Here is a 26,114-nt window from a genome sequence, read left to right as displayed (position 1 = left end):
TGTCTATATATTGTCTATACACATGGGCCAGTTTTTCAGAAATTATTTATCTGGATTTTGCCTATCGGACTGGATTAAATAGAAAGGGAGTCCCCCATTCAAGCCAATGATTTGTCCTTTCCAATCATTATATTTCCATCCATTTAATCCAATCGGTTAAATCAAGAGAGAGAACATTTGGGTCCTTAAAATTAGACATTATAGATATCCTATTTATAAAGGTCAAATGGAGGGTGAATGTACTGTACTTCACTAATACTTGTATTGTAATGGACTGCAGTCACTACATTCCTTTGTTTACAGTAGTGGAGGCTGCTGAGGGAATGACGACTCTTAATAATGGCTGCAACGGAGTCAATGGAATGGCATCAAACACATGGAAACCATGGAAACCATATGTTTGATGTATTTGATACCATTCCACTAATTCCGCTCCAGCCATTACCAAGATCACGTCCTCCCCAATTAAAGTGACACCAACCTCCTGTGGTCTACAATCATCGTTACAATGCAGTTTGCATACCACACAGTGTCAGAGTTATACTAATATGCAATACTGATATGACTCATAGCTTAGAGCACTCACCACCCCAGTGTCATGCTGTTTCCATCAATAAGTGAATGAAATGTACGTGCCTGACTAGGTAAGGTAGTCCTAATGGGCATACACCCAGTGGTGTAAAGTACTTTAGTAAAAATACTTTAAAGTAATACTTAAGTCAGTTTTGGGGGTTTCTGTACTTTACTATTAATATTTTTGACAACTTTTAATTTTACTTCACTACATTCCTAAAGAAAATAATGTAMTTCTTACTTCATACATTTTCCCTGACACTCAAAAGTACATTTTGAATGCTTAGCAGGAAAGGAAAATSGTACAATTCACACACTTGTCAAGAGATTGTCCCTGGTCATCCCTATTGCCTCTGATCTGGTGGACTCACTAAAAAAACATGTTTCGTTTGTAAATGATGTCTGAGTGTTGGAGTGTGCCACTGGCTATCCATAAATACAATTTTTTTAAATGGTTCCATCTGGTTTGCTTAATAAGAGGAATTTGAAATGATTTATACTTTTGATACTTAAGTATAATTTAGCATTTACATATACTTTTGATACTTCAGTACATTTAAAACCAAATGTTTTTAGACTTTTACTCAAGTAGTATTTTACTGGGTGACTTTCACTATTACTTCAGTCATTTTCTGTTAAGGTATCTTTACTTTTACTCAAGTATAACATTTGGGTACTTTCTCCACCACTGCATACACCCACCAATGTCATAGGTAAGGAACCCAGGTGGTGGAGATAGGAAGGCTCTGGTGATGTTTGTTATAAAGGCTATTACTGGTCCGATCAAAGCTGGTAATTGTCTCAAGCAAGTCTCACTGTTTGCATATTACCCCATTGTCTACTTGCCACCTTTCCAGGACCCACCGAAGGCACTGAGATTTACGCACGTAATTGCTTGGGTATGCTTTTGCTTACTCAATGTTTTGGGRTAAATCGTGTGATGGTCTGGTGTTTGTGGGTCAAACAGGGTCTCCGTATAAGTACATTGTCTTCATTGTTTTAATTAGTCCAGAGTGACTGTGAGAATGGGTACGGGCGTGGGACTCTGATTTCACGCGCCATGGGTGTGTCGATGGACGTCACTGGAAGGCCAGTTATCCGGTCGCTATGGGAACTGTATAAAACCGGTCCCCAAGAGCACAATGGGAAAACGTTTTACTGGAGTTGATGTGTGGTGTCCTGTAGCGTGTTCTCCCACGGCTCTGCTCTGCTCTCCTCCTCAGGAAACCTGTCCTACTCGTCAGAATTCGATTCTCTGGCGAACAAGGACTAAACTCTCTGTTACACTTTTCTTCTCACATACCCCTTCTTCAGTGCGACGGGGAAGACGGACAACATGATTGGCTATATCTTCGTGGTTCTATGTGGATTGGCTGGCAGTGCGCTCGCAAAGGGTGAGTAGAGAGTTCACTGATTGATGCAACTAGCCCCTTCATGGATGCCTGTAGAGCGCACCCTCACCCATTCTGTCGCTTATGGACAAATCACATAAAGTATTCCTTAATTATATGATTGAATGTGTTTTTTAAAAGTACAATTATGAATAGTTAYTCGTCAATTTGTTCAGGACACATTAGGCATCATGCGTAATTATTGCCTGAATGCTTGACGCACGAGGATGTTGATGCGCGTACATTGCCACCTTGCCATCTTTTAGTAGTAGTCCTATTGTGCAAGGCCATGTAAAATGGATTCCCACATAATCAGGAGGAACGTGCGTGCTGCCACGGTAAAAAGATAGTATTGGCGTCAGGGGAACATTCTTCGAACGCTTGGCACTTGGCAGACAGATTAGCCAACATCCCGCGCTTTGAACATATGGGGCCACAGGACCAGGCTCTTTGACGCTTTCCCGTCTACTGTCTTGTTTATCGGCCCATTGAGAAACCAGTGTGGTCGTGTGGCAGGGGTGGTTGATGAAGTGCGGTTCTTTTACAGCTAAGTGTTGTTAGTAGATAAGCCCTGTCCTGTGGGATAGTTGTTTGGATAACGGGGACCTCTGTGGCCAGGCTTGGTATCCGCTTCTCTGTGCGCGCTTTGGCCCCGGTTGAATCGGCACACATAGGGCGTTACTTCCTGACGCTGATGAGTTTGTGAAAGGGAAGTTCTAATATAAATGAGTGAGGGGTCATGACCAGCACTAGGAAACTTTCTAGAGCGCAGGAAATGGCGCTAATCAGCGTTTATGACTTAAACAGACGCACGGGGAGGAAACCGGGGTGAACTGGCTCCTGTGTGCGTAAAGTATTAGGGTAGCGCAGGACCTATGGTTATTGGTCAACAACTTTTCACTAAATGGAACGAGTGTTTTTGTCATGTCAAACCTGATATAATGTCACAATTGTCCTCTACATACAGTCTTTTATTTGCAAAATTAGTTGTATTAGTTTTAATGCAAGCTTTTTTAATGGGTTAGATAATACATCTGGAGTAATTAATTACTTAATTCATTTAATTAATTGTTAAGCATTGTCAGCAAAATCAATGAACATTTTATTMATTTGGTCGTTTACTATCATTGCACTTTTGCTGTAGACCAATGAAACAAGTTGAGGAACAATCCTTACTTTTTTCATATTCAATAGCCCTACATTTATTACACAGAAAAATATGACCCTGTATTGGTTTAGGCAAAACATACACAAAACTGCAATTCAATCAAAAATATTTCACATTTATACCAGTGGAGCAAACACCAGTGTCATTTGCCAAACTGTTTCTATGTCTTACTACTGTGTTATGATGTGCGTGTCTGATAAGGATCTGAAAAGAATGCATTGTACCATGGARACAGGATATAGAAGGCCAAACATTATTATGTCCCTCCAATGAAATGCAAATGTCGCCATGATTTGTAAAATAATTTTGTGTTTTACATGAATAGAATAGCATGCACAACACTGGAGGGAAAACTTGAGGGGAAATTATTACAAAATTCTCCTTTTGTAATCTTAGGCTACATCCAGCTCTGTAACTTACACCTGTCCTGCAGCCACATTATGGGGTTCTAAACAGACATGTCCTTGAACTCCAACTGATCCTCCACTTGTATGAAATGGCACTAGGGTTTGTTGAATGAAAGCTCCAGCTGTATTGAGTAACATGGGAAGGCGGGTTCTGGCCACTTTACAGCCTGTTGAAATGCCCCTTGGGCCCGTGCTGAGAGAGACTTGACTTCCCTTCCTCCTTTAAACTATTTACACCGACATATAGACTCTGCTGCAGGACTCTCCCTGTGTGTGTGTGTGTGTGTGTGTGTGTGTGTTGTGTGGTGTGCGTGTGCGTGTGCGTGTGTGTGTGTGTTGTGTTGTGTGCGTGCGTCTGTGTGTGACTCAGAGGGAAACAGAGAGAAACTACCAGAGAGTAAAACTAGAGCTGCTGAAGGGGACATCCACTGGTAACCATGAATATTAGTAATGGGGGGGGGGGGGGGTCAACAAGATGGGGATAAAATGATAGGTCAGTATTCAGTCTCAGTATAGTGATGTGTATGATCAGGAAGATAGTACAGAGAGGATACCATACTGGCACACTGAAGTGAAGTTTCATTTTGGTAAAGTGAGAATGCTTGACATGCTGGTTATGACGTGGAGGACCTAAAAAAAGGCTTTACCAAAAGCAGGAGAACCTAGGAAGTCACACGCAGTCTTGCTGTACTATGACGAGTTCTGATTACAAACCACGCTAGATCAGTGTGAACTAGATTTGTGTTTGTTCCAATAGGATGCAGTGTGAACAGTGGAGGCTCCTCAGAGGAGGAAGGGGAAGAACATCCTCCTCAGTAACAGTAAAAAAAATGTCATTTTTAGATAAAACTATACTAAATGTAATCACGTCACCAAATAATTGATTAAAACACACTATTTTGCAAAGAAGGTCTATAGTAGACTCAACAGCACTCTGTAGGGTAGCACAATGGTGTAGCCAGAGGACAGCTAGCTTCCTTCCTCCTCTGGGTACATTGACTTCAATACAAAACTTAGGAGGCTCATGGTTCTCACCCCCTTCCATAGACTTACACAGTAATTATGACAACTTCTGGAGGACGTCCTCCAACGTATCAGAGCTCTTGCAGCATGAACTGACATGTTGTCCACCCAATCAAAGGATCAGATAATTAATCTAGTACTGAAAGCATAAGCTGCAGCTAGCACTGTAGTGCATAAAATGTAGTGAGTAGCTGACTCAAAGAGAGAGAAAGAAAATAGCTGAACAGTTTTGAACAAATAAATGTCTTCCTAAATGAAGGAGAAGCAGTACTTACTTAGATAGCAAATGCAGCTAGCTAGTTTAGCCTACTGATACACCCTGCTCAAACAGAGGGATGTTATGTTAGCTAGCRGGCTATGACTATCCAACACAACACTGGAACTCTTCAAAGTCAAGGTARGCTTTTGGTTTTACAAATTTATTGCCACCTGGGCCCTACGATGTAACTGCTTACTGACTGTACACTGTAATGTTACTGCATGATTAGCGGGTTTACTAACATATTAGTTCTATTAGCTATGCTGACTATGATGTTACTTTAGCTAATATGGTGACAACCATGTAGGCTGTGTGTAGAGGTTTGACTTGGAATGTTTTTTTCGCCTGGTCACATACAGCTGATGTGTTGTGCATTGAAGTCCACAAGCGAAGGGAAGGGGTGAGAGGAGAGCGCATAACGTAGATGCGAGAAGGAACACAACGTGGCTGCTATGAAACTGGGAACTGTGTTTACGCGTGATCCAGTTGTGTATTCATTTTGCCGATTCTAGTGAAAAACTTTTCTTAAACAGATCMAAACTGGGATAGTCATACCTGAATTTCTACAATAGAAACTCTCGTTTGTAACTGTTGGACTAATGATTACACCCTAGATCAGCTAGATTCAGGCAAGAGTGTGCAAGGCATTATTGAATGTCACTGTCTGTCCACGTGCACCTACGTTGTAAACTTTCATTAATAGGCTAGGTTGTAGCAACCTCATGATGGGTATAGGGAAATTAGAGTATCATGTMGTAGCCTAAACCGATCGATGTTACATTGAACTGGGTGAACGGAATATGAATGACAGTTATCCAACATGCTGTAATAGAAATAAGGCCATGCTCATAAAACATTTTTTGTCCTCCCTCATCTGAAATGGCACTGACTGCCACTGAATGTGAACTAGATTTGTGTTTGGTCCAATAGGATGCAGTGTGAACTAGATTTGTGTTTGTTCCAGTAGGATGCAATGTGAACTAGGTTTGTGTTTGGTCCAATAGGATGCAATGCTGAACTAGGTCTTTGTGTTTGGCCAATAGGATTGCAGTTGAACTTAGATTTGTGTTTGTTCCATAGATGCCAGTGAACTAGGTTTGCTGTTTGGTCCATATAGGATGCGAATGTTGAACTAGAGTTCTGTGTTTGTTCCAATAGGATGCAGTGTGACTAGGTTTGTGTGTTAATGGTCCAATAGGCATGGCAACCTGTGACTACGTGTTGTCCATATAGGTACTGTTGTGTTTGGTCCAAATAGATGAATGTGAACTAGTTTGTGGTTTGTTCCCAATAGATGCATGGTGATAATTGTTTTCTAGTAGAGTGTAGCGTTGGTGTTTGGTCCAATTAGGATGCACTGTGAACTAGATGTGGTCCATGATGAGTGTGGACTGGTTTGTGTTGGTCCAATAGGAGCAATGTGACTAGGTTTTGTGTTTGGTTCCAATAGGATGCGAGTGTGAACTAGATTTGTGTTTGTTTCCAATAGGATTTCGTGTGAACATTAGCGTTTTGTGTTGGTCCAAAATTAGGAGTGCAAGTGTGAACTAGGTTTTGTTTGTGTCCAATTAGGATGCAACTGTGAACTAGGTTTTGTTGTATCAAGATAGATCCAATAGGATGCAATGTGCTGAACTAGGGTTGTGTTTGGTCCAATAGGATGCAGTGTGAACTAGTTTGTGTTTGTTCCAATATGATGCAATGTGAACTAGGTTTGTGTTTGGTCCGCATGAGGATGCAAAATGTGAACTAGGTTTGTGTTTGTTCCAATAGGATGCAGTTGAACTAAGGTTTGTGTTTGGTCCAATAGGACTGCAATGTGAACTAGGTTTGTGTTTGGTCCAATATGATGCGCATGAGAACTAGATTTGTGTTTTTTCCAATAGGAGCAGTGTGAACTAGGTTTGTGTTTGGTCCAATAGGATGCAATGTGAACTAGTTTTGTGGTTTGTTATGGTTCCCAATAGGATGCATGTGAACGAGGTTTTTGCTGTTGGTCCAATAGGATGCCAATGGAACTAGGTTTGTGTTTGGTCCAATAGGATGCAATGTGAACTAGGTTTGTGTTTGTTCCAATAGGATGCAATGTGAACTAGATTTGTGTTTGGTCCAATAGGATGCAGTGTGAACTAGGTTTGTGTTTGTTCCAATAGGATGCAGTGTGAACTAGATTTGTGTTTGTTCCAATAGGATGCAGTGTGAACTAGTTTTTTGGGGCTGATTCAAGGACGTGTCTGTGTGAATGAAGTTTCCCTCTGGGCTGAGAGGAAGGAAGGGTGGATGGACAGCACCCTTGATCTCTCATTAATTAACCTCGGCTACCATGAAGTGGAGTGTTGATTTTATTTGATAAACAACAGTGACACTGCTTAGTGCTCACGCATTTCCACTGTGGTCCTCAAGTGGTCTTACTGGCATGGGAACGAGGAGGTGACGAGGGTCAGTGGTATTGCTGCATGGGAGTGTCTGTGATGACACTGTCAGTTGATCTGTCAACACCCGGTGTTGTGGTCAATTACTGCATTGTTCTACAGTGTTTATTGGAGTAGGTTTTGGCGTCAGCATAGCTCTGGTCCAGGGCTTTAGTTCACATTCATTCCCTAACGCCCTGGACCAGAGCTGTGGGCAGCAATGTAACAGTGATCAGGGGTGTTGGTCAATGGTGCTACTGGTGGTGGTTTTGTTGTGCCCATTATGTTGTATTCAGTTGTGTGCTGTCATCAGCACTGTGGTGGTCAGTCGTGTTGGAATGCAGCACACTCCTCTTATAAGAATCTCATCCTCAGTTGTTTTTTCAAGGAGTTTTGACCGTTGTGCACAGTTGATTCAGATATCAGTCATTGTCATCTCCTCCCACAATAACATCAGTTACTGGTTGTTGAGCAACATATGGGCAGTGGTGTAAAGTACTTAAGTAAAAATACTTTTAAGTACTACTTAAGTATTTTGGGGGGGGTATCTGTACTTTACTTTACTATTTATATTTTTGACTACTTTTACTTTTAATTCACTACATTCCTAAAGAAAATAATCTACTTTTTTACCCCATACATTTTCCCTGACACCCAAAAGTACTCGTTACATTTTGAATACTTAACAGGACAGGAAAATGGTCTAATTCACACACTTATCGGGAGAACATCCCTGGTCATCCCTACTGCCTCTGATCTGGAGGGCTCACTAAACACAAATGCTTCATTTGTAAATTATGTCTGCGTGTTGGAGTGTGACCCTGGCTCTCCGTAAATAAAAAAATACAAAAGGAAATTCTGCCATCTGATTTGCTTATTAAAAGGAATGTGAAGTGATTTATACTTTTACTTTTGATACGTAAGTATATTTAAAACCAAATACTTTTAGACTGTTACTCAAGTAGTATTTTTCTGGTTGACTTTCCCTTTTACTTGAGTCATTTTCTATTAAGGAATCTTTTACTTATGTATGACAATTGGGTACTTTTTCCACCACTGCATATGGGACCAGCCTTGTAAGGGAGAGCTAGGCTTCAGCCTAAGTTCTTTCTTCTGTTCTCTCCCCCTGTATGCAGGCTATAAGACATCTCTATTCTCTCCCCCTGTATGGGGGCCAGCCTGGCCTGCAGCCTATAAGACATCTCTCTTCTCTCTCCCTGTATGGGGGCCAGCCTGGCCTGCAGCCTATAAGACATNTGGGGGCCAGCCTGGCCTGCAGCCTATAAGACATCTCTCTTCTCTCTCCCTGTATGGGGGCCAGCCTGGCCTGCAGCCTATAAGACATCTCTCTTTTCTCTCCCTGTAGGTAAGGTGGAGAGTGTGCCTAAGGGGAAGTTCAGTGTTCCTGTTCTGGATGTGAAGAGTCGACAGCTGGTCCTGGAGGCCAACCAGACTCTGACAATCCACTGCAGGTGAGTCTCTCTGGAGTCAAAGGTTACAGGTCAGATGTGATGGGGGAGGGGGTAGCACAGGAGGTTGCTGAGGATGGCTCAGCAGGAGGACGGCTCATAATAATGTCCGTAACGGAGAGAATGGAGTGGCATCAAACACATTGTTTCCATGTATTTGATACCATTCCACAGATTCCGCTCCAGTTATTACCACGAGCCCATCCTCCCCAATTAAGGTGCCACTGATTCTGTCCAGATTAGTTTTGATATCAGGGGCGTCAATCTAATTTTGCCCCATGGGCCGCATTCTGTCTTCACCGAGGAACCGCACTCAAAATTGGTTATATTTCTTTGCAAAAGATTGTGCTCCCTGACTGTCTAGCATTCGTTGAGATGACTGTTAGTGAGCTGGACAGAGTGTAAATGAAGCTCCTTTATCATTTCTACACAGTTTCAATGTCGTTTTAGTCATTTCAATGTCGATTGAGATAAAACAATTAGATTTACATTTTATTTTTATTTTATTTACTTAAATCACCTCGCAGGCCGGTTTGAATGGGCTCACGGGCCGGATCAAGCCCACGGACTGTATCTTTAACACCCCTGTTTTATATGGACCATTTTATGGTCAGCTTTTCAGAAGTTGAGGTGCGATGAGAGAGATGGAATGTTTTATGCCATTTTACTTTTGACCAATCAGGGGTCGGTGGGAGCTGTCGTGGGCATTCCCTGGAGGTGTGGCCAGAGATCAGGAGAGAATGCGATTGGAAGATTCTCGCTGTGGTAGGCAGAGCCAGCATTACTGCAGCCAACTGACGCTTAGCTCGGCCCAGGCCCAGCACACAGGATCGTTCCGGTGTCGGTACAGCCATCGGAAGCTCAGGCAGAGAGCTGTCTATGTCTATGTCACAGGTAAGACGCGTCAGGTTGCATCTAACAACTACCAACTCACTCCAAGAGTCGTTCATTGAAGTGTTTTTTACTCCCACCTCTCTCTCTAATGGGAGTTTGGTCAGTCAGTCTCCCGTCGCGCTCCCCCCTCTCTCTTAATCAGGAGTGGTCAGTCAGTTTCTCCCCTTCTTTTTCTCTAATGGATGGTCCAGTCAGTCTCCCCCTCCTCTCTCTCTAATGGAGTGTCAGTCAGTCTCCCCCTCCTCTCTCTCTAATGGGTGGTCAGTCACGTCCCCCCCTCTCTTCTCTAATGAGTGATGGGCAGTCAGTCTCCCCCCTCCTCACTTCTCTAATGATGTTGTCAGTTCAGTGCTCCCCCCCCCCTCTCTCTAATGGAGTGTCAGTCAGTCTCCCCCCTCCCCTCCCCCTTCTCTAAGTGAGGTGGTCAGTAGCTCCCCCCTCCTCTCTCCTAATGGAGTGTCAGTCAGTCTCCCCCCCCTCTCTCTAATGGATGGTCAGTCAGGTCTCCCCCCCCTCCCCGTCTCTCTCTAACTGGATGTGTGCAGTCAGCTCCCCCTCCTCTCTCTCTAATGGAGTGGTCAGTCATCGTCCCCCCTCTTTCTCTAATGATGGTAGTCAGTTCCCCCCTCCTCTCTCTCTAAGGAGTGGTCAGTCAGATGCTCCCCCTCCCTCTCTCCTAAGGCAGTGGTCAGTAGTCCCCCCCCTCTTCTCTAATGATGCTCAGTAGCTCCCCCCTCCTCGTTCTCCTAATGGAGTTGTCAGTCAGTCTCCCCCCTCTCTCTAATGGAGTGGTCAGTCAGTCTCCCCCTCCCTCCCCCCTCTCTCTAATGGAGTGGTCAGTCAGGTCTCCCCCTCCTCTCTCTCTAATGGAGTTGTCAGTCAGGTTTCCCACCCCCCCTCTCTCTAATGGAGTGGTCAGTACACGCCCCCCTCCCTCCCCCCTCTCTCTCTAATGGAGTGGTCAGTCAGTCTCCCCTCCTCTCTCTCTAATGGAGTGGGTCATGCAGGTCTCCCCCTCTCTTTCTTATGGAGTGGTCAGTCAGCTCACCCCCTCCTCTCTCTCTAATGGAGTGGTCATCAGTCTCCCCCTCCTCTCTCTCTAATGGAGTGTCAGTCAGTCTCCCCCCTCCTCCTCTCCTCTTTAATGGGAGTAGTCAGTCAGTCTCCCCCCTCCTCTCTCTCTAATGGATGGTCAGTCAGTCCCCCCCTTTTCTTAATTGGAGTGTCAGTCAGTCCCCCCCCTCTTTCTCTAATGGAGTGGTCAGTCAGTCTCCCCTCCTCTCCTCTAATGAGTGTCAGTCAGTCTCCCCTCCTCTCCTCTTTCTAATGGAGTGGTCAGTCAGTCTCCCCCCTCCTCTCTCTAATGAGTGGTCAGTCCAGCTCCCCCCCTCTTTCTCTGATGAGTGTCAGTCAGTCAGTCCTTCCCTCCTCTCTCTCTAATGGAGTGGTCAGTCAGTCTCCCCCTCCTCTCTCTCTAATGGAGTGGTCAGTCAGTCTCCCCCTCCTCTCTCTCTAATGGAGTGGTCAGTCAGTCTCCCCCTCCTCCTCTCCTAATGAGTGGTCAGTCAGCTCCCCCCTCCTCTCTCTCTAATGGAGTGGTCAGTCAGTCTCCCCCCTCTTCTCTCAATGGAGTGGTCAGTCAGTCTCCCCCCCCTCTCTCTCTAATGGAGAGTGGTCAGTCAGTCGCTCTCCCCTCCTCTCTCTCTAATGGAGTGGGTCAGTTCCAGTCTCCCCCCCTCCTCTCTCTCTAATGAGAGTGGTCAGTCAGTCCCCCCCCTTTCTCTATGAGTGGTCAGTCGTCTCCCCCCTCCTCTCTCTCAATGGAGTGGTCAGTCAGTCTCCCCCCTCCTCTCTCTCTAATGGAGTGGTCAGTCAGTCTCCCCCTCCTCTCTCTCTAATGAGGTGGTCAGTCAGTCTCCCCCCCTCCTCTCTCTCTAATGGAGTGGTCAGTAGTCTTCCCCCTCCTCTCTTCTAATGGAGTGGTCAGTCAGTCTCCCCCCTCTCTTCTAATGGAGTGTCAGTCAGTTCTCCCCCTCTCTCTCTCTAATGGAGTGTCAGTCAGTCCCCCCCCCCCCTCTCTCTAATGGGATGGTCAGTCAGTCTCCCCCCTCTCTTCTCTAATGGATGGTCAGTCAGTCTCCCCTCCTCTCTCTCTAATGGGAGTGTCAGTCAGTCTCCCCCCCTCTTTCTCTAATGGAGTGGTCGATCAGTCTCCCCCCTCCTCTCTCTCTAATGGAGTGGTCAGTCAGCTCCCCCCCCCTTCTCTCATGGAGTGGTCAGTCAGTCTCCCCCTCTCCTCTCTGGAATGGATGGGTCAGTCAGTCTCCCCCCTCCCTCTTCTCTAATGGGTGTCAGTCAGTCTCCCCCCCCCCCCCTCTCTCTCTATGGAGTGGTCAGTCAGTCTTCCCCCTCCTCTTTCTCTAATGGAGTGCGTCAGTCGTCTCTCCCTCTCTCTCTCTAATGGAGGGGGCAGTCAGTCTCCCCCCCTCTTTCTTCTGATGGAGTGGTCAGTCAGTCTCCCCCTCCTCTCTCTCTAATGGAGTGTCAGTCAGTCTCCCCCCCCTCTCTCTAATGATGTCTCATAAGTCGGTTCGTCATCAGTCTCCCCTCCTCTCTCTCTAATGGAGTGGTCAGTCAGTCTCCCCCTCTCTCTCTCTAATGGAGTGGTCAGTCAGTCTCCCCCCCCTTCTTTCTCTAATGGAGTGGTCAGTCAGTCTTCCCCTCTCTCTCTTCTAATGGAGTGGTCAGTCAGTCTCCCCTCCCCTCTCTCTAATGGAGTGGTCAGGCAGTCTCCCCCTCCTCTCTCTCTAATGGAGTGGTCAGTCAGTCTCCCCCTCCCTCTCGCTCTATGGAGTGTCAGTCAGTCTCCCCCCCCTCTTTCTCTATGGAGTGGTCAGTCAGTTCTCCCCCTCCTCTCTCTCTAATGGAGTGTCAGTCAGTCTCCCCTCCCTCTCTCTCTAATGGAGTGGTCAGACGTCTCCCCTCCTCTCTCTCTAATGGAGTGGTCAGCAGTCTCCCCCTCCTCTCTCCTAATGGAGTGGTCAGTCAGCTCCCCCCTCCTCTCTCCTATAGTGGTCAGTCAGTTCTCCCCCTCTCTTCTCTCTAATGGAGTGGTCAGTCAGTCTCCCCCTCCTCTCCTCTAATGGAGTGTCAGCAGTCTCCCCCCCTCCTCTCTCAATGGAGTGGTCAGTCAGCTCCCCCCCTCCTCTCTCTCTAATGGAGTGGTCAGTGTCCAGCTCCCCATCCTCTCTCTCTAATGGAGTGTCAGATCAGTCATCCCCCTCCTCTCTCTCTAATGGATGGTCAGTCAGTCTCCCCCCTCCCTTCTCTAATGTGAGTGTCAGTCTCCCCCTCCTCTCTCTCTAATGGAGTGGTCAGTCAGTCTCCCCCTCCTCTTCTCTCATGGAGTTGTCATGTCAGTTCCCCCCCTCTCTCTAATGGAGTCGTCAGTCGAGTCTCCCCCCTCCTCTCTCTCTAATGGATGTGTCAGTCAGTCTCCCCCCTCTCTCTCTCTAATGAGGTCAGCAGTCTCCCCCTCCTCTTTCTCTAATGGATGGTCAGATCAGCTTCCCCCCCCCCCTCTTTCTCTAATGAAGGGTCAGTCAGTCCCCCCCCCCCTCTTTCTCTAATGAGTTCGTCATCAGTGCTCTCCCCCCCCCCGGCGGCCGGCTCCCCCCTCTTCTCTTAATGAGTGGTTCAGTCAGTCTCCCCCCCCCTCTTTCTCTAATGGAGTCGTCAGTCGGTCCCCCCTCTCTTCTCTAATGGAGTGGTCAGTCAGTCTCCCCCCCCGCGCCGTCTCTCTCTGTAATGAGTGGTTCAGGTCAGCTCTCCCCCCCCTCTCTCTGTAATGGGAGTGGTCAAGTCGTCTCCCCCCCCTCTCTCTGTAATGGAAGTCGGTCAGTCAGTCTCCTCCCCCGCCTCTCTCTCTGTAATGGAGTGGTCATCAGTCCTCTTTCTCGCGCGTGTCTCAGTTGTTCTATAGGTTCAGCTTAAACAGGATGTAGTGGGGTCGCTAAATAAGACCAAGTGTCCAGAGAGGCGAGATTATATCTAAACACGTTTGTGTCCCAACAACCACTACTCCTGCGTAATGACTCTGGCAACAGTAGTTCTCCCCCTAGCCATGTCTCTTTCCTTGCAGCAGTTGAGCTCTCCCTGCGCCCTCGTCGTCGTAGCTTAGTAAACATTTTTACTTTCAGTCTTACGTGCTACTAGGGGCCAGGAATAGCCAGCGTGCTGAGAAGATTAGGTCTTGGGCAGAATTTCCAGAGGGGCACGCAGGCTTATCGTGTCCTTCAGCTGCTCACAGCATCTGTGCTGGGGGACGGAGAGAAGAGCCGCAGAGGGGCTGGTAGAGGTGGAAGGGAGGCTGGAGGTCTATGCAGGGGAGGTAGGGGGGGCAGTCTGTATAAGGTGGCGGACTAGAAGGTGGGAGGGTAAGGGAAGTGAAAGAGGATGAAGGCCAGGCAGGATTAGGACGCATGGCCAGGGGCAAAGAGAGGCACAGTGAGAGCCCGGTCTGCCCTGCGTCTGCGCTTCCCTGTCGCTGGATTGGTGCCACTGGGGCAGCTGGGGGTTTGAGCATGGAGCGGTTGGGGCCAGGGGCCAAAGGAGTGAGAGGAGCCAGGTCACAGGGTAGGCTACTAGTTTGAACAGGACCACTGGGGCCCATCAATCGCTCCAGGCCACATCCATTAGCGTCCAACTCCAGTGCGCCCTCTCTGCTGCTCGCCCTCTGGACCTTACGCCCATTCTCTCTCACCCTCCAGCCCCTTCTTCCCCTCCTGCCCACTCTTCTCTCAGCCCTCCGGGCCACGCTCCCTGCCCCATCGCATCACGCCCGCTCGCACTCACTCTTCGCTCTCGACCTCGCCTTGCCCCAGCTCTGCTCTCAGCCGCCCTCTGCCACTCTCTCTCTCACGACCTCCTGCCCCTCGTGCCCACTCTGCTCTCACCCTTCTGCCCCGATTCTGGCTCTCATCACTCCTGCCCCACTCTGCTCTCACCCTCTGCCCCATTCTGCTCTCCACGCTCTGCCCCTCGCTCCCACTCTGCTGCCCTCCTGACCCGCCCTCCTGCCCCACTCTGCCTCACCCTCCGCCCTCCTGCCCACCTGCTACCTCTGCCCCATTCTGCTCTGCACCCTCCTGCCCCATTCTCTGCTCAACCCTCCTGCCCCACTCTGCTCTCCACATCCTTGCCTGCCCCATTCGGCTCTCAACCTCCTGCCCCACTTGCTCTCACCTCCTGGCCCATTCTGTCCTCTCCACCCATTTTCCCTTGCCCACTCTCTCTCACACCTCCTGCCGCCATTCTGCTCTCAACCTCCTGCCCCACTCTGCTCTCACCCTCCTTGCCCCATTTGCTCTCAACCTCCCTGCCCCACTCTGCTCTCACCTCCTGCCCCATTCTGCTCTCAACCTCCTGCCCACTCTCTCTCACCTCCTGCCCTTCTGCCCCATTCTGCTCTCAACCTCCTGCCCCACTCTTTCTCTCACCTCCTGCCCCTCCTTCACCCCATCTGCTCTCAACCTCCTGCCCCACTCTCTCTCACCCTCGCTGCCCCTCTGCCCCATTCTTGCTCTCAACCTCCTGCCCCACTTGCTCACCCTCCTGCCCCTCCTGCCCCACTCTGCTACCCTCCGGCCCTCCTGCCCCACTCTGCTCACCCTCGGCCCCTCTTGGCCCCTCACCGCTCCTTTATATGAAATACAAAGCGAGCAGGAGGAACCCTGCGGTCCAGGCCACTAGTCCTTGGGTACTTTTGTTAAAATGTTCAGAGATTATGCTTTCCTTGAATAGCACAGTACAGTAGCTGACAAACAATGAGGTGAGCTCCACCCGCCCACATCTTTCAATGGCACAGGGATATTAGAGCACAGGGAAAGAATCGCAATGTATCTGGAAGAAACACAGGCATTTTGATTACCTCTCTAAACAATCTGTGTGTGTTTATTGTTGACTCCAGATCTCTGTTTCTGAATGGTATTTAGTATGGGTGAGTGTTTTGTGTGTGTGTTTGTGTGCTTATTGTTGATTGTTTTCTGCTGAATAGCCATCTATACAATATGTGATTATGAGGGTACGCTTGCATGCGTACGTGCATGCGTACATGAGTATGCACACATGATGGTGTGTGTGTGTGTTTCTGTGACATATGTCTGTGTGTGTCTGTAACATGTGTGTCTGTGTGTGTCATGCTCGTGTGTTCCTATCCCTAACCTCGGTGTTGTGGTTTCAGACAGACAGCGGCCATTTGTGGAGAGAGCAGAATAACACGTCCAGACGTTGTGTATATGAAGGAGAGCCAGCCTCTGGTCTTCCCCTGTAGGGTCACCAACCCTGACGCCACTGTCTCATTGGTCAAGGTGAGTTCCCTTCCCCCTAGTGCCAATCAGAATTCTCTGACACACAGAACAGATTCTCTGAAAACACAGAAAAGGTCTCTATTGAAGTGCCTGAGAACACAGAACAGGTCTCTATTGAAGTGCCTGAGAACACAGAACAGGTCTCTATTGAAGTGACTAAAAACACAGAACAGGTCTCTATTGAAGTGCCTGAGAAACACAGAACAGGTCCCAATTTGTAAGTCGCTCTGGATAAGACGTCTGCTAATGACTTAAATGTAAATGTAGTATTGAAGTGGGATTTTATTACTCTGATCTTTAAGTCTTGAGTTACATTGTACTGTGTCTGTGAATGTACCAGGCAGACACACGCACGCACGCACAGACACGGACGGACACACCACACCCACACACACACACACACACACACACACACACACACACACACACACACACACACACACACACACACACACACACACACACACACACACACACACCACCACCCCAGGCCCGGCAGCAGACATGGCAGCAGACCCGCTTGCGCATTCACAATTCGTTTTAATAGGTGTTAATAGTAAAGACCATAGGCAGCTGGTGAGTTTCAAGTTTGGGGAAGCTTACAATTTATCCTACCATTTCTACCCATCTATCTTTTATATGCACATTTTGTGGAACAGTTTAAAGATTATCAATAATAACATTTTATTTTCTCAATCATTGTCACGTGGTTAATCATAAAAATTTGAAATAAAATGATACAAATGTCAAAGTTCAAATTCAACTGAGGTGAGAGCAGCAGCCTCTGCCATATGAACACATTGATACACTGTGATCCATTGGCGGCTAAAGAAATGAGCTCATAGAACTCCGAGATAGCCTATAGGCCAATGTAGCAGTAGGCCTGAAACTTCCATCTCAACTAAGTAAAGCTGACAAATAAAAACAGTAGAAAATAACCTGATGAAAATTCTGGTTCTTTCAATCACAATCATCTCTCTTCTCCACCTGTCTGCCTCCCTTTCTATCTGTCTTGACTTTGTATCAACATTGTATCAACTAGCCTATTACGGGCCCTCAGAGTTTCCCACGCCAGTGAGCTCTAGACAGACCGCTGTTTTTTTAAATAACATTTCCACTGGCTATGTGGGATCATCAGAGCATGATATTTTGCTCTTTCACACCGAGGCGTGGTGATTATCGAGGCCGGGAGTGTTGGAAAGATTTTTCTAATACTTAGGAACTATCATTCGCAATGGATGTTACACAAGCCAACGAAGTCWGTTTTTTTGAGGCGAAGAAAAAATGAGTGGTGTAYATCGTGATTTAAGACAATCAGAAATAACACTTTGCCAAATGGGCACATTCCTACATATACATGTGTTCTGGAGAGAGACGCATCATATCTTCGCCACACCTTCCTCCTCTTCTTCTTCTTGTCTCAACATTTTAAATTATGCTCAAGACACATTATCCTCACACATACACTATATGACCAAAAGTATGTGGACACCTGCTTTCTAACGTCTCATTCCAAAACCATGGGCATTGCTGCTATAACAGCCTCCACTCTTCTGGGAAGGCTTTCCACTTGATGTTGGAACATAGCCGCGGGAACTTGCTTCCATTCAGCCACAAGAGCAACAGTGAGGTCGGGCACTGATGTTGGGCGATTAGGCCTGGCTCGCAGTCGGCGTTCCAATTCATCCCAAAGGTGTTCGATGGGGTTGAGGTCAGGGATCTGTGCAGGCCAGTCAAGTTCTTCCACACCGATCGCAACAAATCATTTCTGTATAGACCTCGCTTTGTACACGGGGGCATTGTCACGCTGAAACAGGAAAGGGCCCAAACTGTTGTCACAACGTTGGAAGCACAGAATCATCTAGAATGTCATTGTATGCTGTAGCGTTAAGATTTCTCTTCACTAGAACTAAGGGGCTTAGCCCGAACCATGAAAAACAGCCCCAGACCATTATTCCTCCTCCACCAAACTTTACAGTTGGCACTATGCATTAAAGCAGGTAGCGTTCTCCTGGCATCCGCCAAACCCAGATGTGTCTGTCCGATTCATCACTCCAGAGAACGCGTTTCCACTGCTCCAGAGTCCAATGGCGGCGAGCTTTACACCACTCCAGCCGACGCTTGGCATTGCTCATGGTGATCTTAAGCTTGTGTGCAGCTGCTCGGCCATGGAAACCCATTTCATAAAGCTCCCGACTAGCAGTTTTTCTGTTGACGTTACTTCCAGAGGCAGATTAGAACGCAGTAATGAGTGATTTTTCTTCAGTACTCGGCGATCCCGTTCTGTGAGCTTGTGTAGCCTACCACTTCGCGGCTGATACGTTGTTGCTCCTAGACGTTTCCACTTCACAATAACGGCACTTACAGTTGACCGGGGCAGCTCCAGCAGGGCARAAATTTGACGAACTGACTTGTTGGAAAGGTGGCATGCTATGACGGTGCCACGTTGAAAGTCACGGAGCTCTTCAGTAAGGCCATTCTACTGCCTAAGTCATGCTCCCTGGTGAAGTATTTTGAATTATTTTATTTAGACAAGAGTAATTATATAATTTTGGCAAAACATCCCTTTCCTTTAGGGCAATGCAGCATTGTAACAGTGCACTGTGCACCCGCCAACTTTCCATTCCAATTCGCAAGAGACTGAAACCAGAGATCTGTATGTAATGACGAGATGCTCATGTCTCCGACCTAACAATGGGAGTCTTTGTCCCAAAGGCGGGAACGCAGGCGAGAAGCTTAGGTCTGCATATTATTCCCATAGAAACGCATTGGGCTTATACTGGACAGAATTTGGCAAGAGTGAGCCATCTCGCTTAGCCTCTTCCTCTCTGCTGAAACTATATTACCGGAGAAAGCATCAGAGCAAGAAAAACAGCGCCCCTCTACAGTGCATTCAGAAGGTATTCAGACCCCTTGACTTTTTCCACATTTTGTTACATTACAGCCTTATTCTAAAATGATTTAAATCAATGTTTTTCCTCATCAATATACAACCAATACCCCATAATGACAAAGCAGAAACAGGTTTCTAGAAATGTTATAGAACAGGGTATTCAGACCCTTTGCTATGAGACTTGAAATTGAGCTCAGGTGCATCCTGTTTCCATTGATCATCCTTGAGATGTTTCTACAACTTGATTGGAGTCCACCCGTGGTAAATTTAACTGATTGGACATGATTTRGAAAGGCACCTGTCTATATAAGGTCCCACAGGCATGCAGAGCATGTTAGAGCAAATACCAAGTCATGTGGTTGAAGGAATTGTCCGTAGAGCKCCGAGACAGGATTGTGTCGAGGCACAGATTTAGGGAWGGGTACCAAAAAATGTCTGCAGCATTGAAGGTCCCCAAGAACACAGTGGTCTMCATCATTCTTAAATGGAAGAAGTTTGGAACCACCAASACTCTTCCTAGAGGTGGCTGTCCGGCCAAACTGATCAAAGCGGTGTGGCTGCCAAAATCCAGTCACATTCTCCACCTCAACTTCACAATGTCAATAACTCTCACATCCACTTAGTGGCTGCCTGATTCTGCTTCAGACAGCTTGTCAGTGTCTTGTCAAACAAGGAAAGGCAATAATATAGTGTTTGTCAGGTACCTAGCTATTTCCACTACTAGCACTCCTGACTGCCTCTTAGAACAATACACTTCTCTCTGTTTCTCCATCAACACTCCCATCTGTACACAAGTCACAGTGCGCTTGTTTCTCCTAGGACAGATCATTGTTCTTATCTTGGCATCCGTTCTGCCTTGGAGTGTGCGTGTCCGTTTGTTTGTGTCAGTCTGCGGATGTGTGTGAAAGTGTGAGGATGTGTTGGTGCCTGAGTGGTGAATGAGTGTGAGAGTGTAGATAAGTGCAATGAAGTGCAATTTGTATGTTTGTGTGTGTGTGCGTGCTGCGTGTGTATGTGTGTTTGTGGCAACGTCTCAGTGTGTCAGAGATGCCCCTTTTTTACCGCTGTGTTCTGAGTGAGCGGCGCCTGCGGTTTCCTCTGTCGTCCTGTTGGCACTGTTGTTACCCCCGGAGACAGGACATGGGGTCTGGAGTGCCCCCTGTCTCCGCCAACCCTTCCCCCTACTCACACACCCCTCCTCTCCTAAGGCGGTCTGGCTGCCAACCTCCTCCTGATTCCTTAACCAGCTGGCATCCTGGCCAGAGGCTGAGGTGCCAGCAGTAATGGGCAGGACTGACTGGCGCTAGCAAGGCAAGGCATGCCCCTCAGGCAAATCTTTTGAGAGTATTATTGTACGTAGATAGCCTCTTCTGTGGAAGAGATTGAACAGTTTGATCAATACAATTCAACAACATTCAGGTGGGGGGAGTGGGCTGCTGGCAGTTTATCAGGTGAATGAGTTGTCTTTCTGAGGAGAGTTTCAGGAAATGGAAAAACAGCAACAAAACAAAACAAACCACTCAGTAATCTCTCACTTTCCTCTCGTCCCTGGCTCTCCCTTCAGGATGTGCCTTGGAATCCGAAACGAAGCGCTGCAGAACACACACACACTGAGGCAGAACACACACACACTTCACTTCTGTTTGCTCTCTATGTTTACGTCCTGCTCCCATCTCCACACAAACGCCCGGCCCTGAGCCACAAAGGTAATTATTCTAAAAATACTCTGTGTTTCCTCGCCCCTCCCTCCATCCGTCCCGATCTGGCCCAGCATTTCGAACGTGGAGTGCACACTCACACACTCTGTCACACACACTGGAGTGGGCTTTTTTCCTGGAAGGATTTTGCACTCTGCCTGGATCTTTAATCTGTCCGGCCCACCTTTCAGCAGGGAACAATACCCAGGGGGCCACTCTCTCTCGCTGCAGCCGTGAAAGTGACCCGGTCGGGCGAGGGGAGAGGAGAAGAGGTGTAGCATGACCTAGGGGTCCAATTCAGTCCAGTCTGAGTGTCTATATCCTGTAGTAACAGGATGTGAGCAGATGGACTGGAGTCACGTTTCCCACATCTGACATTTCTCTCACCTCCAACCCACCTCAACCCCTCTCCACCCACCTCAACCACCTCAACCCCTCTCCACCCTCTCCACCCCCCTCAACCCACCTCAACCCTCTCCATCCCCCTCAACCCACTCAACCCCTTCCCATCCTCCAACCCACCTCAACCCCTCTCCACCCCTCTCCACCCCCCTCAATCCACCTCAACCCCTCTCCATCCCCTCAACCACCTCAACCCCTCTCCACCCCCTACACCCCCTCACCTGTCTCCACCCCCTTCACCCCCTCAACCCCCTCCACCTCTCCACCACCCTCCACCCCCTCAACCCCTCTCCACCCCCCTCCCACCCCTCAACCCCCCTCCACCCCTCTCCACCCAGTTAACACTGGGGGCTATCAGCTAGTTAACACTGGGGGCTATCAGCTAGTTAACACTGGGCGGCTTCAGCTAGTTAACACTGGGGGATATCAGCTAGTTAACACTGGGGGGCTATCAGCTAGTTAACCACTGGGGGCTATCAGCTAGTTAACACTGGGGTGCTATCAGCTAGTTAACACTGGGGCTATCAGCTAGTAACACTGGGGGTTGGGTGGGGCTATCAGCTAGTACACTGGGGTGGGGTGGGGGGTATCGCTAGTTAACACTGGGGGCTATCAGCTAGTTAACACTGGGGGCTATCAGTAGTTAACACTGGGGCTATCAGCTATAACACTGGGCTAGTCGCTAGTTAACACTGGGGCTATCAGTGTTAACACTGGGGGGCTATCAGCTAGTTAACACTGGGGGGTATCAGCTAGTTAACACTGGGGGTGGGTGGGGGCTATCAGCTAGTTAACACTGGGGGCTATCAGCTAGTTAACACTGGGGGCTATCAGCTAGTTAACACTGGGGGCTATCAGCTAGTTAACACTGGGGGGCTATAACTAGTTAACACTGGGGGGCTATCAGCTAGTTAACACTGGGGGGTATCAGCTAGTTAACACTGGGGTGCTATCAGCTAGTTAACACTGGGGGCTATCAGCTAGTTAACACTGGGGGCTATCAGCTAGTTAAACTGGGGGCTATCAGCTAGTTAACACTGGGGTTGGGTGGGGCTATCAGCTAGTTAACACTGGGGGTGGGGTGGGGGTATCAGCTAGTTAACACTGGGGGCTATCAGCTAGTTAACACTGGGGGCTTATCAGCTAGTTAACATGGGGGCGCTATCAGCTATGTTAACACTGGGGGCTATCAGCTAGTTAACACTGGGGGTTGGGTGGGGGCTATCAGCTAGTTAACACTGGGGGTGGGGCTGGGGGCTATCAGCTAGTTAACACTGGGGGGCTATCAGCTAGTTAACACTGGGGGCTATCAGCTAGTTAACACTGGGGGGCTATCAGCTAGTTAACACTGGGGGTTGGGCTGGGGGTATCAGCTAGTTAACACTGGGGGCTATCAGCTAGTTAAACTGGGGGTTGGGTGGGGCTATCAGCTAGTTAACACTGGGGTGCTATCAGCTAGTTAACACTGGGGCTATCAGCTAGTTCCTGGGGGGCTATCAGCTAGTTAACACTGGGGGCTATCAGCTAGTTAACACTGGGGGTTGGGTGGGGGCTATCAGCTAGTTAACACTGGGGGTGGGGTGGGGGCTATCAGCTAGTTAACACTGGGGGGGCTATCAGCTAGTTAACACTGGGGGGCTATCAGTTAGTTACACTGGGGGGCTATCAGCTAGTTAACACTGGGGTTGGGTGGGGGGTATCAGCTAGTTAACACTGGGGGGCTATCAGCTAGTTAACACTGGGGTTGGGTGGGGCTATCAGCTAGTTAACACTGGGGTGCTATCAGCTAGTTAACACTGGGGGGCTATCAGCTAGTTAACATTGGGCGTTGGGGGGCTATCAGCTAGTTAACACTGGGGGTGGGGTGGCTATCAGCTAGTTAACACTGGGGTGCTATCAGCTAGTTAACATTGGCGGTTGGGGGGGGATATCAGCTAGTTAAACACTGGGGGCTATCAGTAGTTAACACAAGACTCTGTTAACGCTGGGGTGGGGGGATATCAGATAGTTAACACTGGGGGGCTATCAGCTAATTAACACTGGGGGTGGGTGGGGGCTATAGCTAGTTACACTGGGCCTATCAGCTAATTAACACTGGGGGTGGGGGGACTATCAGCTAGTTAACACTGGGGGCTATCAGCTAATTAACACTGGGGGTGGGTGGGGGCTATCAGCTAGTTAACACTGGGGCCTATCAGCTAATTAACACTGGGGTGGGGGGACTATCAGCTATTTAACTGGGGTGGGGGGGCTATCAGCTAGTTAACACTGGGGCCTATCAGCTAGTTAACACTGGGCGGCTATCAGCTAGTTAACGCTGGGGTGGGGGGGCTATCAGCTAGTTAACATACTGGGGGGCTATCAGCTAATTAACACTGGGGGTGGGTGGGGGCTATCAGCTAGTTAACACTGGGGCCTATCAGCTAATTAACACTGGGGGTGGGGGGACTATCAGCTAGTTAACACTGGGGGCTATCAGCTAATTAACACTGGGGTGGTGGGGGCTATCAGCTATTAAACGGGGCCTATAGCTAATAACACTGGGGTGGGGGGACTATCAGCAGCTAACACTGGGTGGTGGGGGACTATCAGCTAGTTAACACTGGGGTGGGGGGGGCTATCAGCTAGTTTAAACAATGGGGTGGTGGGGGACCCTATGCAGCTAGTTAACCTGGGGTGGGGGGACATCAGCTAGTTAAACATGGGGTGGGGGGACTATCAGCTAGTTAACACTGGGGGCTGGGGGGGCTATCAGCTAGTTATCACTGGGGGTGGGGGGACTATCAGCTAGTTAACCTGGGGGTGGGGGACTATCAGCTAGTTAACACTGGGGGTGGGGGGGCATCAGCTAATTTAACACTGGGGGTGGGGGACTATCAGCTAGTTAACATGGGGTTGGGGGGAATATCAGCTATTAACACTTTTGTGGGGTGGGGGGGCTATCAGCTAGTTAAGCACTGGGGTGGGGGGACTATCACTAGTTATAAACTGGGGGTGGGGGCTACTAGCTAGCTTAACACTGGGGGTGGGGGGACTATCCAGCTAGTTAACACTGGGGTGGAGGGACTATCGAGCTAGTTAACACTGGGGGTGGGGGGGCTATCAGTAATTAACACTGGGGGTGGGGGGACTATCAGCTAGGTTAACACTGGGGTAGGGGGGACTCATTCAGCTTAATTAAGCAACTGGGGGTGGGGGGGCTATCAGCTAATTACACTTGGGGGTGGGGGCGGCTATCAAGATTCTGTCTCTATTGTAACTCCAGACTCTGTCTCTACAGTAACACATACTCTGTCTCTACAGTAACACAAGACTCTGTCTCCACAGTACACAAGACACTGTCTCTATTGTTAACTCAGACTCTGTCTCCACAGTAACACAAGACTCTGTTCTCACAGTAACACAAGACACTGTCTCTATTGTAAACTCCGACTCTGTCTCCACAGTAACACAAGACTCTGTCTCCACAGTAACAAGACTCTGTCTCCACAGTAACACAATACTCTGTCTCCACGTAACACAAGACTCTGTCTCTATTGTAACTCCAGACTCTGTCTCTATTGTAACACAAGACTCTGTCTCTATGTAACTCCAGACTCTGGCTCCACAGTAACACAAGACTCTGTTCCACAGTAACCACAGACTCTGTCTCCACAGTAACACAAGACTCTGTCTCTATTGTAACTCCAGATCTGGCTCCACAGTAACACAGACTCTGTCTCCACAGTAACACAAGACTCTGTCTCTATTGTATACTCCAGCTCTGGCTCCACAGTAACACAAGACTCTGTCTCACAGTAACACAAGATCTGTCTCACAGTAACACAAGACTCTGTCTCTATTGTAACGTCCAGACTCTGGCTCCACAGTAAACAAGACTCTGTCTCCACAGTAAACAACAGACTCTGTCTCTATTGTAACTCCAGACTCTGGCTCCACAGTAACACAAGACTCTGTCTCCACAGTAACACAAGACTCTGTCTCTATTGTAACACAAGACTCAGTCTCCACAGACAGAATCCACATCAGCAGGGTGAAAATATCTGTACATTTACGTAATGTCAGTGTCTGTCGTTGAGAGCGTATTGTGAGGTTGTCAAGTTACTTTATTTAATTTTATTGCAGCAATAATATTCATCATACGTTTACCACTGTGGCCTCATGTTAGTCCTTATCAGTCCTCATGTTCTGTTTTGTTGTGTGTTCATCATTTTCWCAGGAGTTGTGAATGTGTGCAGTGTTGCTTTTGTGTGACTGTTGGTATGGTTGTGTTGTGTTCAGGATGTGGTTGTGGTTCTGAATAGCTCATGACACGATTGTGTTGAGTTCATGATTGGTTGGTGGTTGAGATAAGAAAATAGTTTTAGTTGTGGTTGAGTTCATGATGTACCTGTTTTCTGATCCCCGAATGCAAGTTGACCATATTCCAGAAGCAGACATTGCTTCTGTGTGATGTTGCTTTTATGAGACTGTTTTTATGGTTGTGTTCTTGACCGTGTGTGTTCATGYCTCCAGTTTCCTGACCAGGAGTTGACCCCAGACCAGAGGAACATAGTGTGGAACAGCAGACAGGGCTTCCTCATCCACAGCCCCACCTACTTCTACATCGGCCTGTTCTCCTGCAAGACCACTGTCAACGGGACCACACACTCCCTCAGTTACCTCACACATAGACAAGGTGAGCACACACACACATGCACACGCAGGCACACACACACAAACACACACACCTAATGAAAAATCCATCACATTCTATAAATTGCAAATATTCAAATGTCTTATCCCCTCTCCTGTCCCAGTGAATAAGATCATGAAGGTATATCTGAACAGTACCAGTCCAGTCCAGTCTCTACAGGGGGAGAGTCTGGCCATCAACTGTACTGTCACTGCAGAGTGGAACAGCAGAGTGTCCATCAGCTGGGACTACCCTGGACAGGTAGGACCTTATGAAGAACACTAGAATTATGGCATACACTACTAAGAAGTGCACTATGTTACAGTATGCAGTACTGTATGTAGAATAACTTCACCATCTGACTACTTGTTTGGAAAACTTTTACTATATCTGAATAATATCTCCCCCTCCCTCCCTCCTATATCTGAATAATATCTCCCCCTCCCTCCCTCCTATATCTGAATAATATCTCCCCCTCCCTCCC

At 47.9% G+C, this 26,114-nt stretch overlaps 1 pseudogene; it reads left to right on the top strand.

Moving 5' to 3' along the window:
* The first annotated feature begins 1,720 nt into the window (after positions 1-1,720).
* Positions 1,721-25,950, top strand: LOC112068190 (vascular endothelial growth factor receptor 1-like; annotated as a pseudogene).
* The last annotated feature ends 164 nt before the right edge of the window (positions 25,951-26,114 follow it).

The sequence above is a fragment of the Salvelinus sp. IW2-2015 genome, unplaced genomic scaffold (assembly GCF_002910315.2).
Source record: "Salvelinus sp. IW2-2015 unplaced genomic scaffold, ASM291031v2 Un_scaffold220, whole genome shotgun sequence".
In the NCBI taxonomy this organism is placed as follows: domain Eukaryota; kingdom Metazoa; phylum Chordata; class Actinopteri; order Salmoniformes; family Salmonidae; genus Salvelinus; species Salvelinus sp. IW2-2015.
This window is presented reverse-complemented; position numbering and strand designations above follow the sequence as displayed.